Below are 19,877 nucleotides of genomic sequence, written 5' to 3'. Positions count from 1 at the left end.
TGAGAATTATCTGTCTAAGGACAGAATGCTTCACAGAGGACTTTCTGAGGGGAACAGGGTCGTATTTCATATTGGAATGGAAGAAACCATGAACCCACCCATGCAAGACAGTCCAAACTCCAACTCCAATTAAACAACCAGTGATGTAAAATGGTTTTATGTACTCGTACTGGTAGGCCAATATCTGTTTGCATTATAAAATGAACCTTCCCTATGACGATCCATCATGGTCTTGGTCTTCTCTAGAAGTGATATTTCAGAGGTGATATTCGATACCAAAATGTATATTCTTAGAAATAAGACCAGTTTAAGAGGGATTAATTTACATTGTTTTTCATTTATTTGCTTAGTTACATACTTTTTTGTTTATTATTATTATATATTTTATTTGTTTTGTATCTTATTTTATAGCGGACTTCTTTTAAGTTACGGTTTACTTTTAACATACGATATTTAATTCATTTTATAAGCTTAAAACTTTACTATCTTGTAATATATGCAATTCTAAATATAGGTTACCGTTTGAACTTTGTACATAGTGCAAGCAAAGGTATAGAAAGAATACAGCCTATTTCATATGCAATTCTGTATAATTAACATCTTAAATTTTGGAAAAAACACAAACAAAATCGAAGATATCATCCTCAGAAATGTGTTTAAAATATTGTCGGCAATTTTACTTAGCGCTTTTTTGCGATATTTCGGAATACTTTAGAAAATGGGTTCTTGTGGATTTAAAATAAGTATTTTCTAACCGTATTCATAGTCTAGTACTATAAAAGTATCTTACTTTTACCTGTGATAGAACAATAGATGGAGCCCAAATTTCAGTGGATTTTTTCTTCGATCAATAATACTGCAACTGCACTGATAAACTCAAAATGGTATTCAGCTCAGAAACAACAAACATTGCTTTACCCACTGTATTTAAAATTGGAGTTCAACTCCAATTTTAAATCGATTTCATGATATGAAAAAGTGTGTTCACAAAATAAGATACTAAATACTTCTTTAACGATACTAATTTATATCGTATTTAAAATTGATGAAACGTTAGTTTTTAACATAGGTTAAGAAGATGAAACGGCAAATGAAGCTTGAAGAATGAAAATGCAGTTTATAGTTTTCTTTTCAGGCACATCATACATTCAGATTTTAAGAAACGTTAATAATTACAAATAAGAGAAAAATAATCAAATTATCCGATTGTACGTGCACTTAATGATGGTCGAAGCAACTGCTCACTCCCTAACCGAAAAAATAGTTTTTTAACCGGTTTTTGCACATTGTGTTTGCGGAATGTATAGGACGCTGGAAACAGCCGTTCACAGATATCACACTATAACTTTCACTCAAAAATAAATAAATAAAATAAAATAAAATAAAATAAAATTAAAAATAAAATAAAAAATAAATAAATAAGCTTTGAATTTTTCCGCTAAAATGTAAAATACGCTTTCGCTCAATATTAAAAAAAAATTTTTACTTCAAAATGGCATACAGGAAATTATACCAAGATAAGAACAAAGAAATCTCCAATGTATTATGCTCTCCGAAATGTATCCGACATATTTTACCACAGAAAAAGCATATTTAAGTTCCGGTTTATTCACTATGAGGAACGCAATAAGGAAAATTAAAATACAAGCTAAGTTTTTCACTTTGTTCTGAAATTATACACTACACACAGGACTGATTATTCAAGTCTAAAAAAGAACGTCCGTTGTTACATTTATTCAGAATTTGAATGACAGCGTGTAGACTATTATTCAACTCAAAATGTTACTTTCTATTCAACTATTATCATTTACAATTGCAGGTGGGCGTAATGTTTAAGCTAATACAGTTCGAAATATGAGTGTTTTGAAAACAATACGACGATCAGGAATTGTTCTTGTCAGCTGCGATCATTCATCGGATGTAAACAGAATGAATGCTATGTAACATAAAAATGATACAAATTTAAAACATAAAAATTTAAAACATAAAACAATACTTTGCGCCTATCATTTCAGCAAAGGTATTGGAAAGAAGGATTAAAAAAACTTTTAAAACTAAGCAAAATTCAATTTCAGATCAGTGTTAGTTTTACAGGGAAGTATGCCATTTCGACAGATAACTTGCTCAGTGAAGAAGATGGACCTAGAACAGATTCCCTCGAAAGGTTTTTCTATAAAACTAATGTTAATTTACGATTGAAATTTGCTAATTTGAAACCTCAGAAAAAAAGCATTTAACTCATTTTTAACTAATTTCCTAAAATCATTTAAAAAACTGAAATATGAATAAGCTAATAACAATAAAATGAATTACATTACATGGGTAATGAAAAATATGGTGATATTTTCCTCAATCGATATGATTCAACAATACAATTATTTTAGATCGATTCAAGCAGATTCAGAGTCATTCTTCACAAAGGAATCTTCCTATTTGGTTGATAACAGAATTAAGATTCCTCAAATATGTGACTCATATAAATATGCAATCAATATTTCTCAAATATGCAGTTTTTCCCCTTCTTGTGATTTTCGGGATCAAACATAAGGACGGCTTAAGAAAAATCAGATAAATAGAACTGAGATAATATACCTATATTACATGGACACAGGACTAAAACAATTTGTGATATGATTTAAGATACGTTTTTGCAGTATTTTCGAAACAAAACTCAACTACACTTTTCGAAATATTACTTTCAGAATAACTGGTTAATTATCTCTAAATTCAACAATTTAAAAAAAGCAATCAAATATTAGATGTATTTCTGAAAAAAAAAAGTGTTGACATATGCAAGTGTTTGTGTCGTAAATCTGAATTTAGGCACACTTATGCTTATAATTGTTTAACGGTAAATTTAATTATTATTATAATATCAATCAGTTTCTACGACTTCTGTTCATTTTTATAGAGGCATACGAAATTTTTTCGAATCCAGGAAAATCAAATAAATCCGCAATGCTCTCTGCGAAATTCGAACTTCAGACCTCCCGATTGCCAGTCGGACGTGCTTTGCAAATACACCACGAAGGCATACCCTAAGGCGATTCATTTTTCTGCCGAAAAATATTTCTTTTTGACCTCCTGTTCATTGTGGAAGTTTCTCCCAACAAAAAAATATTGCAGTGACCTGAACACGTAGCAACCAGAGGGAGCAATTTTCGAATTCTTAAATAGGAGTGTAAGAGTTTTTTTATTACGAAACTTTTGTCCAGTCACTCTTGATGGGAATAAGCATAACTCTGATAAAGAATCACATCGGATCTCTTGATCAATGCAGTCACTCAGACGTTAAATTTTAATTCAAATTGTCTAACTAATGATACCAGCTGCTTGCTTTTGGTTATTTTCCAACGACTGAAAATAAATCACATCTTCCACACACTGTTGCTTGAAATTTCTGAGCTAAAATAGCAGAAGAAGAATCGAAAAGTAGGAAAACGTAGCACGTGACGTCAGAGATCATATAATTTTTTGACGTCAGCTCACATGACCTCTGACGTAATCACAAATTCAGTCTCCGTGGGCTCCATAAATTACGGACTATAATTCGATTCTTGGTTGTTTTATTATACATTTTAATTTTGACGAGAATCTTAAAATCAAATTTTTAATTTTCCATTGCTTAAATATCCAGTTTTTCTTTTAATTAATTTCTCAGTTAATTAATTTTTTTATATTTAATTTTATTTGCTCATATCCAGTGTCAGGCGCTTCCTCACATTTGGACTCCTACATTTACATTAACCTAAGTCTTTTTAACTACCAGTGGTTTATTTGCTGTATTCATTGGTTACTGCTTTACATTAACAGTTAAAGCTTCAATTAACCAGTTAATTTTTCATTCTTATTGTTAAACTTATTTCATTTCATCAGATTTTGTATACTAATAAAAAACTATGTTCTTTCATTGTTAAATTTGTTTGTTTTGATGTTTAGAAATATTGTTTTATTTTAATTTTTAAGTCTAGCTTCCACGAGTCCTAAAAACTGCGTCGATATTTCATTGCTTACCATAATGTTCATGGAATCATAGATACTTACAACATAAAACATATACAGACTCATCCAATTCTAGAAAATATTATTACCTATTCATTTCAATTACTTGTTCTTTGAGCAATCCAAATGTAAAATGCAAGATGATGAGTTTGATATCATTTTTAAAAAAATTTTCTCAAACGGTCGATGGATGCACTGCAAGCAACAGACACAGGAAGTTTCAATCGAAGCTGATTTACGCTGTTCTTCTTTTCAAATGAACTTTCTATGTTATTCTAAAGAGGGGATTTGTTGATAATTTTGCTTATATTTCAAAGACTGACTTATCAAGCTTGCTCACATATTATCAAACTATTAAACAAAGCAATGAATCAAAACACGAAACCACGAGCAACTTTTAGTGCTGAAAACTGTGTAAGAAGGCTTATACTCTATCACCGCTGGATCACCTATGGCCAATTCTTTTTTAACCCTAAATAAATCTTTACGTTTTATTACAAATTAATTTTCACAGATGGCATTACTTTAATAGCACAATACGCATTTTTCGATATAGTACAAAATCTTTTAAGCTACAAAAAGAAACATACGGGAATTATGGAGTAGCAGAAAATTCTCGAAACCGCATAGACAATAAATTTTAGTAGTAGAGGTTTGTCAAAAGTAGATTTGCGAAAAATGTACGATCTGAGAACAAACACTGCTCTCACATCCCACCATATGCAGAACAAAATCCATTAATACAATTCCAGTTTTTCTCCGAGATATTGTTTCTCATTTTGGCTCAACTAGTGTTTTATGAATGGTATTAACATGAAGAATCCACTTCATCTCTATATATATCGAGAACCACTTCGCTTTCATGTGAACAGAAATGCGCAAATAGAATAGAATTTTTTCCCATTAATTTCAAAAGAATACGAGCCAATTTCCCTTAGAACTTCATCCACGAAGACATCCCTACTCTAAAGCAAATAGCACTAACGTTACATATGGTCATTAACGTTAGCATATGGTCTAATGCCATTATAAACTAAACCGAACCAAACTAGACCAGACTACTTAAAAAGATCTCTTGACAGTGCACAGCAGAGTTTCTAATCCTGGGGTTCTCAACCGGGCAGAATTATATAACTGTAAAAAGACTATTGTTATTTATATTATTATCACAGTTTTCCATACTTTATCTTGTTTGATTTATAAACACATAAATTGAAATAAATGTGTAAAAGTAGCAAAGCAGCAACCTTGTGTTTGGTGTAGATCTTAAGCAAAACTAAACCGAACCAAACTAGACCAGACTACTTAAAAAGATCTCTTGACAGTGCACAGCAGAGTTTCTAATCCTGGGGTTCTCAACCGGGCAGAATTATATAACTGTAAAAAGACTATTGTTATTTATATTATTATCACAGTTTTCCATACTTTATCTTGTTTGATTTATAAACACATAAATTGAAATAAATGTGTAAAAGTAGCAAAGCAGCAACCTTGTGTTTGGTGTAGATCTTAAGCAAAACTAAACCGAACCAAACTAGACCAGACTACTTAAAAAGATCTCTTGACAGTGCACAGCAGAGTTTCTAATCCTGGGGTTCTCAACCGGGCAGAATTATATAACTGTAAAAAGACTATTGTTATTTATATTATTATCACAGTTTTCCATACTTTATCTTGTTTGATTTATAAACACATAAATTGAAATAAATGTGTAAAAGTAGCAAAGCAGCAACCTTGTGTTTGGTGTAGATCTTAAGCAAAACTAAACCGAACCAAACTAGACCAGACTACTTAAAAAGATCTCTTGACAGTGCACAGCAGAGTTTCTAATCCTGGGGTTCTCAACCGGGCAGAATTATATAACTGTAAAAAGACTATTGTTATTTATATTATTATCACAGTTTTCCATACTTTATCTTGTTTGATTTATAAACACATAAATTGAAATAAATGTGTAAAAGTAGCAAAGCAGCAACCTTGTGTTTGGTGTAGATCTTAAGCAAAACTCAATCCGAGGGCAAACAGATACAGGACCCTCTTTATCGGGAGCAAAGAGGTCTGTAATGAAAGGAAAGTCATGGTTGTATTTATACCAAAAATTAGTAAAAGCGAATAAGAAACAGTGACTTTCCTTTCATTGCAGATCTCTTTGCTTCCGATGAAGAGGGCCCTCTACGTGTTTGCCACTGAAATCGATAAAGGTTTGACTGAAATCTACACCAAACATAAGGTTGTTACTTTGCTAATTGCATGTTTTATTTTGACGTGTTTTTCTTCAGTCTTAAATGTATGTATATTTTGAAAAGAAAGGGGGATTATCGTCCATTAATATTGAAAAGGATGCATGAGGCAAAAAAGGTGAAAACCACTATTCAGGTTTACTTTTATGGTATGGTGATAGGATTATTTAATTCGAACATTTCCATCTTTTCTCACCTTCTTTAGTTACTCATTTTTAGACGCGTCTTCAAATTTATATTTATTTCCATTTTGGAGGTTTTTTAAATCACGCTTCGTAAAATTCCACCATCTTCACACTTATACGTCATTCGAATCATAAACTGCTGAGTATTTTAATTTAAAACTTTGGAAAGGTTAGTTTTTTTTTTCCACGTCCAAATAGGAAAATATAAAATAAAAAATTCATTTAAAATAAAACCTCATTTACAGTTTTAAAAGAAGGTTTTTTAAAAATAATATTTCACTTATGAAACTTATAAAATGATTAATGAATTTAGAAGAGAAAAATAATTTATATTTGCCAAAAAATCTGAAATTATGTTAAAATTTCATATAAACTTCTCCAAAAGATTTTTTTTCCGCTCTATCCATGATAAAACAGTAAAAGTCTAAGTTTTTTTCTTTATTCTTCCGTTAAACTAAGAAGCATTCGGAAATCCTTTCATCATGAAATTTAAAATAATTTAAATTCACTTTTGATAAAATGTCTTCACGACATTGTATTGTCATCCGCAATCAGTATGTGTGCAAAACTTGAGTTCGATAGCTGATCATAGAAAAGTTTAAAAATGGATGAGTTTTGACTGCAGAGAAAACAATATAACTGAGTTAAATAAAACCTTCTAAAAAAGACAGCTAGTTTTCTTAAAAATTTCAGATAGTCGTCTTATTAATGTTTTTTTATCATTATTGTTTTTTGAAAATGGGTGAAAAGTTTGTTTCATAAACTTTGAAAATTTCATATCTTAATAATAGATACATTTTCGGAAGCTAGTCAATAAGAAATCGGCATATAAACTCATGAAATTGAAAAAGTTAAAAATGACGCGGTAGACTTAATTTCAAATAAAAACACTAATGAACACTAGATTTATTTGGAGTTTTCGGAGAAATGTGTATGAAAGCAAGAAAAATGCTGTGACATAATGGCATCTTAACCTTGAAACTGAAGAACTAATACTTCGTCTCTATTTCATATTGTAACAAACTTATTAAAAAATGTAGAATATTCCCTAATTAATATCGTTTTATCATTAATTAACAGATGTTATAATTGCAGAGATTTAATAATATACATAGATAATATCAAAGATTTCAAAGCGAGCAATGGCAGCACATTGTACGGAATAAAATATTATTTCCAGCGCGCGTGACTGTCTATCGGATATTCTAAAGATAGGCTGTTTCAAAGATTTTTAGCCCAAATGCTCTCGAAACGTATATGTATTTGCGAATGAAAAGAAAACGCGCCTTTGGGCATAATATAAAATCTGAAATCTCTCAGATTTTTTAATAACGCTTTTTTTGAAACTTTTCAAAAGATAAATACTCTTAGTTATGAATTTTTGGAATAACAGTAACTGTTTTATATGGGAATATATATCATATATGTATATGTGAATAGCTTTTACTGAGTTAAGAATTAGCAAGTCTGAGGGAAAAAAAAAAAAAAAAACAGACTGACCGATGAGCATCTACAACTCGTGATAAAGATAGTTTTTAGTATTTTTTCTCCAGTGTTTCATCAAAATCGTCATCAAACTCCGTGGCGTGAAATTTGCAGTAAGAAACAAAGTTTATAATTACTTACATACAATGCATGGTGAATGCATTTTTTTGCGTGCGTCAATGAAAAATTTAATAAATAATAGAATGAATAAAATTACCATTATAAATGACTTATTATAGTTTTGTCCCACTTGGAAAGTTTACGTAATTTGTTTAGTTTTAGCTAAAGTATGTAACTGAATGGTTAGTTTAACATAACATAGAATCATTTGAAATAAATGTCAGGCTGGCAAATCTAATATTTAGCTATGAATGCCTTTGGATTATAAAATGTAACCAACAGAAATTTCTTGCAGACAGCAACTTTTACATTTCAGACAAAAAACAAATACAAATAGGAATATGTTTTCTTGAATCATTATTATTATTCTTTATGTATGTTCTGATAAATATTTAGTAAATAAAATTTTAAATTTCGTTTAAAATTTATTCGGCACGCATCCAATTTGAGTTCGAGTCCACTAAAATAAAATTCTCATAGCTGATCCGGATCATGTAATAAATGTTGAAATGCAAGATATTAACTGGATCGTTTTCAGAAGAATTTTAACAGCAACAGAAAACTGTCAGAACAGGTGACAGATATAACATAAAAATGATTTATGCTTTTAATTATATGAACGTATAATGGAATTATTTGAACAAAGGAAAAGAAATAGTGCTTTCATTGAAGATTGAAAACTGTATTTCATCAAGCAACTTAACATATCCATTAGCGCAAACGTTGCTATTGGTTTCTATAAACAGGAAATTTTCGAAACAGACAGATACAGAACAGACGCGACGAGGTTGAGAGGAACCAGAAAAGAATAGCTTTCACTTTTGGATAGCATATAATTTTCACCTTATAATATATGTTATTTTCTTATAACCAAACAACAGAGCTTTTGTACTTCAGTTTATTTAAGGAAGATTAATGATAAACTACGAAAAGATGAAAGCGATACAACTGGCACAAAATAAGCTGCAAATAGGAAAGGACACCGTAAAATAAAATTTCTTTCGTCTCATGTTGCCGTATATATCATACTTAACAAAAGAAATTGAAAATGCAATTATGCAAGATACAGTCTTTTCTCTCTAGTATGTAGTAATAAATCGCAGTATATTTTGAAATCACTAAAAAACGTTATACCACATTAGATCTCCATAACACAATAACATTTTCAACTATTTCTTTGCTGAAATTCCATTTTTTACAGCAAAGTTTCATCTGATAAATAACTTTCGAAATTTAAACCAACTAGTTTTTTCCTACCTTGTTACACTACCGGCACACCTAAATCACTTTCAGTACTCATATAACCTTTACACAGAAATTACTGCGACCCCATTTCCTAGCATTTCGTTAAACTAAAGATTTAATAACAAAAAAAGGTTTGAAAAATCTAATCAAAAAGTCCAGTTTGAAAAAAAGCATAGCATATTCAGCAATCATTCTAAGAACATGCTTTTAGTCCTAAATACTTAGCGTCTGCAACTGAAGATCGACGGTTTCATGCTCGCTAAAGGGGTTTTCAACATCATAGACAAACTGCGTCAGTATTAGAATCCACCTTGAAAACACACAATAGATCGGATAAATCCTCCTGTCCAATAAAAATATATTAGTGGACAGTTGAGTAAAGCGAATACATAAACGAAACTTCAGTTTACTTTTCTGACTCTCTCTTTATACAAGCAATTAGGCTTAATGACTAATTAGGTTTATTATGACTTGCGAGAACTTTCTTTCCAAGTGGATAAGCGATTTTACGGCTAAGCTACCAAAGATTATAAAACATTCAGAGTGATAAGATTTGAATTCCCATCTTTTTTATCTTAATTTTGATCATGATTTATCCAAGTGTATCCTTTACGCGCTACTCTTTCTACTCAAGACCGCGTGCATCCCGATCACATGTAAGCACTTTCATTCTAATCATTGTAATAAGGAAAGTGTGCTAATCTTGAAATCTCAATTTTTCTCAATATGCATATATATATTGAAATAAATGTCAAAATTTATGTCAATATTATATATAATTTATTTACTTTCTGGGTTACTTCATTTAGATACATTCTATTAAATTTATATTTGGCGATAATATAATTAGTAATAATTTCTTTAGTAAATAAATTATTACTATCTTATTTTGCAACTATTGCGCAAGTATTAGGAAATTAATTTCAATGAATTTCAGTTCATTAATTTAAATGTATATATATATATATATACAGGATGTGGCAGGGAAATTTCTTTATTTGAAAAGCGCGCCATCTAACGACATTTATTCCGAGAAAGATGGGGTGGTGCTCATTGAAAAGAGCGGTATCTAAAGTTTTATGACATGTAGTTTTAGTACTGATCATACAGTAGACGAGAGAGGAGCGAGCGTTCTCTGTGGAGTCGAACTTTCCAATGTACTACATTTTCATCCATATAAATTGGCAGTGGTGCAGAAACTTAATCCAAGCGATTTTCTTTCACGAAAAAATGCATGCAAAGCCGTGCTTGACAATACGCCTCATGATGTCCTTGTGTTCTTTAGTGATGAGGCTCATTTTCATCTTTCCGGTTACAGCATACATTAAGCAAAACATGCGATAATGGAGTGACACGAATCCTCGAGAACTGTAATTAAAAAAAAAAAAAAAAAAACTTTGTCTCTCTATAACTCGGAAAAAAATTAAATTGATATTGTTTATACTATTTGTGTTATTCATTTTTAAAATAAAGTAGTTTCCTTACCGCTCAAATAGAATAGTAGATAATGATGCTGTCATACCGAAGGGCCCGGATTCGAATTCCGGAGGAGGCATGGATGTTTGTAAATGTATAGTGTATGTGCAGCATGGGGGCATTCTAAATATGCGGCGAGTCGAAAGAAACTCTCGAGAGGTTCGTGGTACCCGTCCCCTAGGGTGCTGTTCATCAGAAAATGGGAGGAAGGTCCGACCAAATTCCTATTGTCATCTGCATGGTGTTGAAGGCTCTTGCCAAAAGACAGATACAATTTTGCAATCCTTGTCATGATGAGTTTCGTAGGTTTGTTCTGATGTTACTGTCAGACATGTGAAATAAGTCACAACACAGATTCATTTCTCTTTATCACATTATTTTTATAGTATGGGGTTGTAAATAATATTTTCAATTTCCCTTTTATTTCCGGTTCCTTTTTTAAATGAAATGGAATCATGAAATAGGTCATGCGGAAAGAAACGCTTATACAGTTCCTTTGGTTTGTTCAGGTTTTGATGTTTCAGATTTTTATGCCTTGAGAAGTCGGTCTGGAACATAATATGTTATATGTGATACGTTGTTCGTAGTGATTCAGTGCAAAATTCAACGTTTATGGTGATTCCACGCACTCCGTTTCCAGACTAGTGGCCCATTTGGGCTAAAATTAGTAAGTGATCGTCTTTAATTTTGATGTAGCAAGTTTCTTTATACAAGTTAAGCATCTTCCTGGTATGGTTTAATCTAATATTAAGGAATTATTAACAAGTTTTCGATATATATGCACAAATCCGCTTGCCAAGTAGTACATAATCGTAAAAGAATTAGATGCTAATATTCTACAGAAAATGCAAAATAAATTGTTAATTTTCGGATCTTTGGGATCAGACTCTCTGTCGAATTTATTCAGCAATATTGTTTTTTGGACAAAGTTTAACATTTTGTAAAATCTCCAAAACAGGACTGCACTGCCAAATGTAACTAGAGTTGTATATTTTCAGTTTCCCATTCATACTGATTTAGCAATCAAATTTTTAACATTATTTACTTCGAAATGAGAAAAGGACCACCAGGGGTAGAGCGGTAAAGTCGCTCGAACACTGGTAGTTCGGTCCGAGATTCGAATTCCGCGAACGGGCTGGCTGCATGGGTGTTTTCGTGGTTTTCCCCATGTGTAACGTGTATACGAGCGAGTTTCCCTTAGAAAGTCCTCCACGAAAGCATCCCTCCCCTTAGGCAGATAGGCCTCGAGTCTTTGCCGTAATTGAATAACCTAACCCAACCGATACTCTTTAATTATTTTTTAAGCGATAAACCTGAAATGAAAATTTCGTATTTTTTCCCATGTGTAACGTTTAAACGAGCCCTAGAAAGATTTTCAATAATTTTAATTGTTTTTATCGAAACGCTTCTTTACTTTTTCAGTAAAAATAATTCGCGCTTATCTAAATACAAAGCCGATTTGGAAAAACGAATAGACTGAATTCCACACATTCATATCCTAAGGGAAAGGATTCTTCATACAGAATTTTCTGTGGCAAACCAATTCGTAGCCACTTTATACATGGGAAAACCATGGAAAAAAAGTCCATGCAGTTAGCCCGTCACCTTCAATCGAATCCACGTCGAACTAGTAGTGTTCAGCGACATTACCGCTCGACCGCTGGACCTTCGCCTTGCGAACATTGCAGCCTCTTTATTTGAATCAAAGTATTCAAAATCACGGTTTATAATTAAATTAAGTCTAAATGATCAAAACATAAAGTTTTAATTAAGTCTAATAACTAAATAAACGCTTTATTTGTATTATGTAATATATACCTATTTTTTATTAAATGCATTTTGCAAATTATATATACATAATTATTTGCAGTCAAACTGATTGCTAATTTTTAAAAATTAATTAGTCAAGAACTGTCTTTATTTGAAGGTATATTAAATACTGCAATGTGATTTGGGTATTATTTTAAATTATACAGCCAGACATTTAAAATTAAAACAGTTTACACAAGAAGGTATTTAATTGAAAAATCTGATTTCTAAAGTCTAAAGAAAATTACGGATGCTGAAGCAATAGAAAAAAAATTTCGCCTCATCAGTTCAGAAAATGAATAATACATGTGAAAGTGATACCACAGTTGCTCATGAACAAATGAATCTAGACAGAAAACAAAGCTTTAAACACTCCGTGTAGTAAAGTTTTTTCATGGTTCTGATCTCAGTCTCAATATTTTAATTAGTAAGGATGTAAATCAGAATTCATTTCAGTATTTATAGGAGATTGTTTTTATAAATTGGTTTTTAAACTCTTTTAATGCATTACCAAAATTAGGAGTTTTACCACCTTTTATCATATAACGTAGCTTCTTGTTTTGGGTTTGGTTTATTTAATTATGGCAAAGCACACCAGGGCTATCTGCCTAAGGGGAGGGATGCCTTCGTGGAGGACTTTTTAAGGTAAACTGGCTTGTATACACATGGGGAAAACCACGAAAACGTGCGCACGAAACGAATGCAGCCAGCCCGTTCGCAGGATTCGAACCTCGGACCGAACTACCAGTGTTCAGCGACTTTACCGCTCGGCCGCTGGTGGGCCCAACTTAGCTTCTGAATTTTACGCACCTCTTCATCACACCATTAGTTTGTACTTTTCAGAATATTATATTAGCTGGTGTTGTACCATTTTTTCCCTCATAACATAACAATAATAAAATTTCATTAACATTTTCTCTTATTTCATCATTCTGTATTAAGAACGAATTTTTTCATCATGAGTTAGGTGAAAAATCTGCAGCATGTTTATTATCGGGAGAAACATTTAGTCTTTTTTGCTGATTTTATGGTTACATGTTCTTGTGATAATATATGCTGTTAACTAAAAAATTTCAGAAATTTGAATTTTTAGAAGAAACACGTATCATTTGATTTTTCAAACTATTGATACAGTTTTGGGCTTGGAAAATGAAATTCATCAAAACTAAAGTATGTTTATTATTAAAATCAAAAACTGCATGTTAGTATCACATTTGCTTGAAGATTATAGGACACTTCAGAGATATACAGTAAGAAGATATATGTAAGAAGGTGTATAACAGCATCGTAAGAGATCTTCAGCATCTATCGCTACTCGACTGCACGCTCCACTTAGAAGAAATTTTGAGAAAAAAACTCGCTCGTTATACATTTTTGTACATTTGCACCATTATTATTGAAAAAGCAGAACATTCATTGTGCTAGATCTATGTACTCATCTACAAAATAATCCTTCAAGTTCTACGGGGTAATGAATATGATGAATCTTAATTGAAAATACTTTTTAATCTTTATAATTATACAAAACACTTTAACAAGAATCCTATCCCTTACAAAGTTGAAGAATTTTAACTTAATCCATATACTTTTTATGCACAGTGTTATCCGTTTATCTTAACAAAACAAAAGTGCAACATATACGTGATATGCTCAATAATAATTAAATCAAACCACGCTCTAAAATCAGTTTGAAAAATACCTTCACTTCTTACTGCCATTTTGAAAATTTTATTAGCCGAACTTGCGACACAAGTGACTACTATTAACAGAAAAAAGAAAACGGACTCGCTAGAATTAAATAAATTCAAATACAAAAAGTAAGGAAAACGGGAAGTCCTTTACTTTTCCTGGCCATCATCTATTGCCTTGGTTGAGCAAGAAAGTACGATTTTATGCTTTACTTTATTTCTTTTAGAACTTCTGTTGCGTTTTATTCATGTTGAATTTTATTTAGAAGCCGTATTTTTACTCTAAGTTCTTGAGAGGTTTCACTAAGCCATTTTTTTTTTTCTTCTTCTTAACCCATTTTCAGCTGATATTTATGTCACACTCCACTGGTTATCGAAATATTGATTCCAATATTCTCGTCTCATATGTAGAATGATATACGATTAGAGCGACCAGACGTCCCAGATTTGTCTGGATTGTATAGTATATACATTCCACAAAATGTCTCCGTATTGAGTAAAAATTCTATCGTTTTGGAAATGCCAATTACGTTAGCACAGTCTAAAAACAGAATGGAGATACAGTGTACCCTCTCATAACGACCACCTCTCTAAAATGCCTTCTTCTGAAAGTGACCAGCATTTCTAGGAACATAAACATCGATACTGAACATCATTCTTCAAAGGCATACATTTCAACCATATCTGTTAAAAGGTAATAATTACCTGAACAATGGAGATGATCTTTCTAGATACAGTTCGCTGTATTTTTGCAAGATCAGAATGAAAAAACAGAGTTGGGTCTATGTAAATCGTCTGTTTCAAATGTAATATATAGTTTTATAATATTACTCAAGGAAATGCAGTTGGTTTTCAAGGTAAAAGATTGAATATAACTGTTACGAAACTTACTGAGTAAGAAAGAAAATGTGTTCATATATAGCTAAAAATAAACTATGGCATTTCTTTTTTCTGACAAGAATCTAATTTGTTTTTCCTGAAAGAATAAGGCTTATATTAAAAAAATTAAATAAAGAATGAAAATAAAATATTATGCTCGTTATTTAAATGTCTGTTTTAAATTTTAAAAAATTCTATGCAATTCTGAAAAATTACGATGAGTTTTAAATTAAAAAAAAAAAAAAAATGCTAAGCACTGTAATGTCGAAGGTCGATTATGGTGCTAGACGAAAACATTAAAAATAGTACTAATGCCTATTATTTTAAGTGTCAGTTTCCTTGAAACTGAAAATTTTAGATGCAATATTACACTCATAATTTAAATATTGTTTCCACTTATTTACTATATTATATACTCTTTCATGAAAAGTAAATTACTGATTCTAAATCCCATTACAGCACGCTACAAATTAGTTCACATTTTTTGTCATGAATTGGTAATAAATATTGCTCATTAATAGCATTAATTTCATTGAACTGAAACAATAATTATCTTAAAAGTAACTCTCGGGTAATGTATGTTCTGTTCTAATAATGATCCGCAGGGTCGACATTTTCGGAACTGAATAAAAAGAGGAAAACAAAGACTGTTTTTAATTAAGTTTACGGAAGCGTCAAATGGTTTTTGTCTGATTTCGAATAAAAATACTTCTGCATAAAAAAGTTGTCGTTCTTATGTTTTAATTATATTTTTACTTTCACTTAAAAGAATACACAGCCTTTCATATTTTCATTTGAAACATACATATCGAAATACATGTTGAATTATTTTGAAACATACATCTATTGCTATAATCCTGGGCACCAGTGTAATTTAATGCATTTTCATCTGCCAACCAGCAAATTAAACGCTTTAAGTTTTTAATTTATTTTAAAGAATTGGTTTGGTTTATTTAACTATGGCAAAGCGCTCGAGGGCTATTTGCCTAAGAGGAGGAACGACTTCGTGGAGGACTTTCTAAGGCAAACTGGCTCGTATACACATGGCGAAACCACGAAAAACCCATGTAGGCAGCCGGTTCGCCGGGATTCGAATCCGGAACGAACTACAAACGTTCAGCGACTTAAAATAAACGCGTTCAGCGACCGCTCGGCCGCTAGTAGGCATCTCGTCTTAAAGAAAGAAGCTGAGAAACAACGTTAAGCAACTGTGATATAAGACTAATCTACAACTAATATCTACGATTGCAAGAAAAATTTGAAATTTACCGCTTTTTTACTATAGATTCATTTCCTCTATTATATCTAACAGGAAAACTCTGAATCTGCCTATATAACCTTCGAGTTAACTAATTTAATCACGTTTTTATGTATATGTTACACTTCGCCATGATATAATGTCGAAAAAGTAAAATAACGGTCCCTTATTTTAAACTGGTACCTCTTAAGCATAATTATACTATCAAAAACGGCAGTCTATATTTAACAACTACCATTAAAAAATCCACCTAGCGGAAAAAGGAGGGTGAAACGGAATGAAATTTCTGAACAGAATAAAGACTAGCATGATGTTTATATTGCGTACTCTTTATTTACATATGCCATGATATTATAGGTATACTGTTGTACTTTTACTTTTATTGAACAAAACGACAGACTGCACTATGAAATGATTGCTGTTACACTATATATAATTAGGTAAAAACATCTGCACTAAGAAGAAAGTGACCTAATGGACACTAGTTCAACTTGCCTTTGGGAAAGGTGCATTTCTTACACCAAGAAAATGGTTTACGAAATAAGCAAATAAAGCAAGCTTACATGCAGTAAGTCCTTTTTAATTAATAAATGTATATCACACATATATGAAATACTGTATGCTGTCTGCATGCTGTATTCTTCCATCTAAATTAATTTAGTAGCTTTTTTAGGCTTATAGAAAACTATTAAATTTATTTAGATGGAAGACTACAATAGAATATGATATAAAAAAAAGACTGATTTTCCCCCCCCCCCACTGAAATGAATAAAAATATAAGAAAATGTAAGTAAATTTTAAAAGATTCATTGAAAAAATAAGCTAGAAAAAAATCGGTAATGCGGATAACTAGAGATTTATATATCTGGAATTTTCATCATTGAAATTTTACTGCTTTTTTTTAAAAAAAAGGAAACATAATTTTAGTCCAAAAAGTTTGACAAATCGAGTTTCAGCCAAAATATGTAGTGCAAATCAGTGGCAGGAATTGTATTTTGAAATAGTTTATTAGAGAACAATAAATCTTGAATATGAAGGGATCCGACTGCTAATTATTGATAAAACTTTAATTGTTCGCTAGACCTTCCGAAACTAAATCATAAATAAATATTTAACTATTCCGACTACTGTTTGTATATTGCTCAAGATACACAAATACCTATTTTGCATAGGCTTTCATGTAGAATTAGTGTTTAAAAACACTAACTCTACCTCAAAGCCACGACTTTTCACATAATTATTAGGATCGAAAATACAGATACAAACAGAAAAACAGCACATAAGTTTCACAACGAAATTTATGGAACGTTTAAACACCTTTGTAGAATTTTAGCTTGATAATATATTATAAAATGAAATACGTTTAATCAATGGAAGAGGACTGTGGAACGAGCTTCTTAACAGAAATTTCCGAGAGATTATACGCATGGCACTCCAACCAGCTCCAAGTACTGCGTAATTACGCGTTGGTAATTAGGCAGTATTGGACGATAGATTAATGGAGCTAAAAGCTCTCGTCTCTAGCGATTTTCTGTCACTAGTAGGTGTTATTCAATCATTTCACAGTATTGGATAAGAACTACTGCATTGCAAAGCAAACGATCTATGCAATAATAACGAATCCGTTGTGTATCTCCATTTGGCAGCAAAACTATAACTTTCTTAAATGAAAAAAAAAAAAAATGACTTGGGATCAGAAAAGCAATTACGCTTTTGTTCGTACAACAAATAAACGAAACTTCGCCTTCATTAACATTAAAAGAAAAAGATCAGCATGACGATATGATTCTTCGGTGTGAAGGGTAAACGAATCGAGGCCAGATTCATAAAAATAACATTTGCATTGAAAGGAAATCAAACGTTGTTTTAAGCAATTACACATTTAATAGCTTGTTGATGCCGGTAACTGCACATTTAATAGCATATTCGAGCATTAACATTTCAGTTTTAGAGGAAGTTAACCGTTATTCATACATAGACAATTAAATACAGACAGACGTAAATGTTAAGGAAAGAGAATCAAGGTAAGGTCGTTAAACTCATATTAATGATACATTCCTAGAAATAATCATGCGTTCGAGACTAAGAACAACACACGTGTTCTCCCATAATCGCACAACAGTGTTTTGAAAATCTGTATTCTCTAACATCTGCAAGGTGAAAACTAATAAAAAGGGCAAAGCTTGTCCAATAAGTTATAATGACTTTTTTACTCCTTTTATTTTTAGTTAGTAGGTAATACAAGTATATAAAATTCATTTAAAATTAGCATACGTCAAAACCTCATTCTCAAACTTTCCTCTATGAAATCCTTCTATTGGTGAATCCATTTTCTTAGAAACTCACTAAAATAATTTTTTCTGGCCATTACGAATAGTATGATTGTTCGTAGAAAGCAATAGTATATGCCATTGCGCCTGGAACATGAACGTTTGTGACAGTAATGTCTTTGAGAAATGGGGAAAGCATTTCAAAGCTGTCGATCTGAAAGTTCTCACCAGAGTTTGGTAGTAAGGATAGAAGGTTATCAGGCTGTCTGATTTTAAGCGCAACAAGCTGAGGCACGTACAGTCATGCTGCATCAGTTTGAAGTATAAAGCAAACCACACACATAACAACGAACCCGATTAGCCTGCAAATGCAAAGAAGGATAGTTATATTAATTACCACAGTATGCACGGTTTGGCAAATAAGTAATGAAACTGATTTTATTACGGTCAAGATAAAAGCGCTATTGGTGTAGCAACGTATTTCATTTGAGCGGCTAACTTATAGTCTGGGAAATATTCTAGCGCCATAAGCATAATAGGAAAATACGTTGCCATTTTGTTTAATTAGCTACAGAACGTACTTACATAAGTAGCATGCAGCAAAAGAACGAATGTAGTTTTAAATTCGGGAAATGTTTTATTAAGACAGCTAAAATTTATTAAGATGGCTGAAATTACAAGGAAGTGTATGGGGATAAATGCATATCCCACGCACACATATTCAAATGGTATTTCAAAAATGGTGTAAGCATGACTGAAGCTAGGCTGAAGCTCTTAGTACAGTGCGTATGAACGAAAATCGTTCTTCGACTGTAAAGAGGAACGCGGTTGACTTTGACGTTACTCAGCAGATGATTTGCCAAATTTTAACAGAAGACCTGAGCAAAATAAAATCGCCTTTCTATTTTTGGTTACTTGGTCAGAGTGGACAGTGGCTACAGCGGACACGTGAGGGTAGCTGGGTGGGCAGGGCGGACATTCTTGCACCTATTGTGTTGTTTACCTAATCAGTCACATGTCTCATCGATTGTGTAGTTTCGAGCTTTGCACCCGCTGTAGAGATAAGACGATACTTTTAAGAGAAAAGGTTTCCATACTTTCTCAGTAGATGTTTGATCCTTATGAAGTGTGTATGTCGTTTTATAGCCTCGAAAAAATCTGTGATGAAACCCATAGCCATTTCAACAAAATTACTCTCTACAGAAAAGGGAAAGAATGTT

General features: G+C 31.8%; 1 protein-coding gene across 9 annotated transcripts in view; it reads right to left on the bottom strand.

Annotated features, from left to right (window-relative positions):
• The window catches only part of LOC118186247 (uncharacterized), a 303,304-nt gene that overhangs the window by 240,534 nt on the left and 42,893 nt on the right, over positions 1-19,877 (bottom strand). The window lies entirely within an intron of this gene.

The sequence above is a fragment of the Stegodyphus dumicola genome, chromosome 4 (genome assembly GCF_044657685.1).
Source record: "Stegodyphus dumicola isolate Sdum_Otavi_A_Nest chromosome 4, ASM4465768v1".
In the NCBI taxonomy this organism is placed as follows: domain Eukaryota; kingdom Metazoa; phylum Arthropoda; class Arachnida; order Araneae; family Eresidae; genus Stegodyphus; species Stegodyphus dumicola.
Note: the sequence above shows the minus strand (reverse complement) of the source record. Positions and strands in the feature narration are given on the sequence as shown.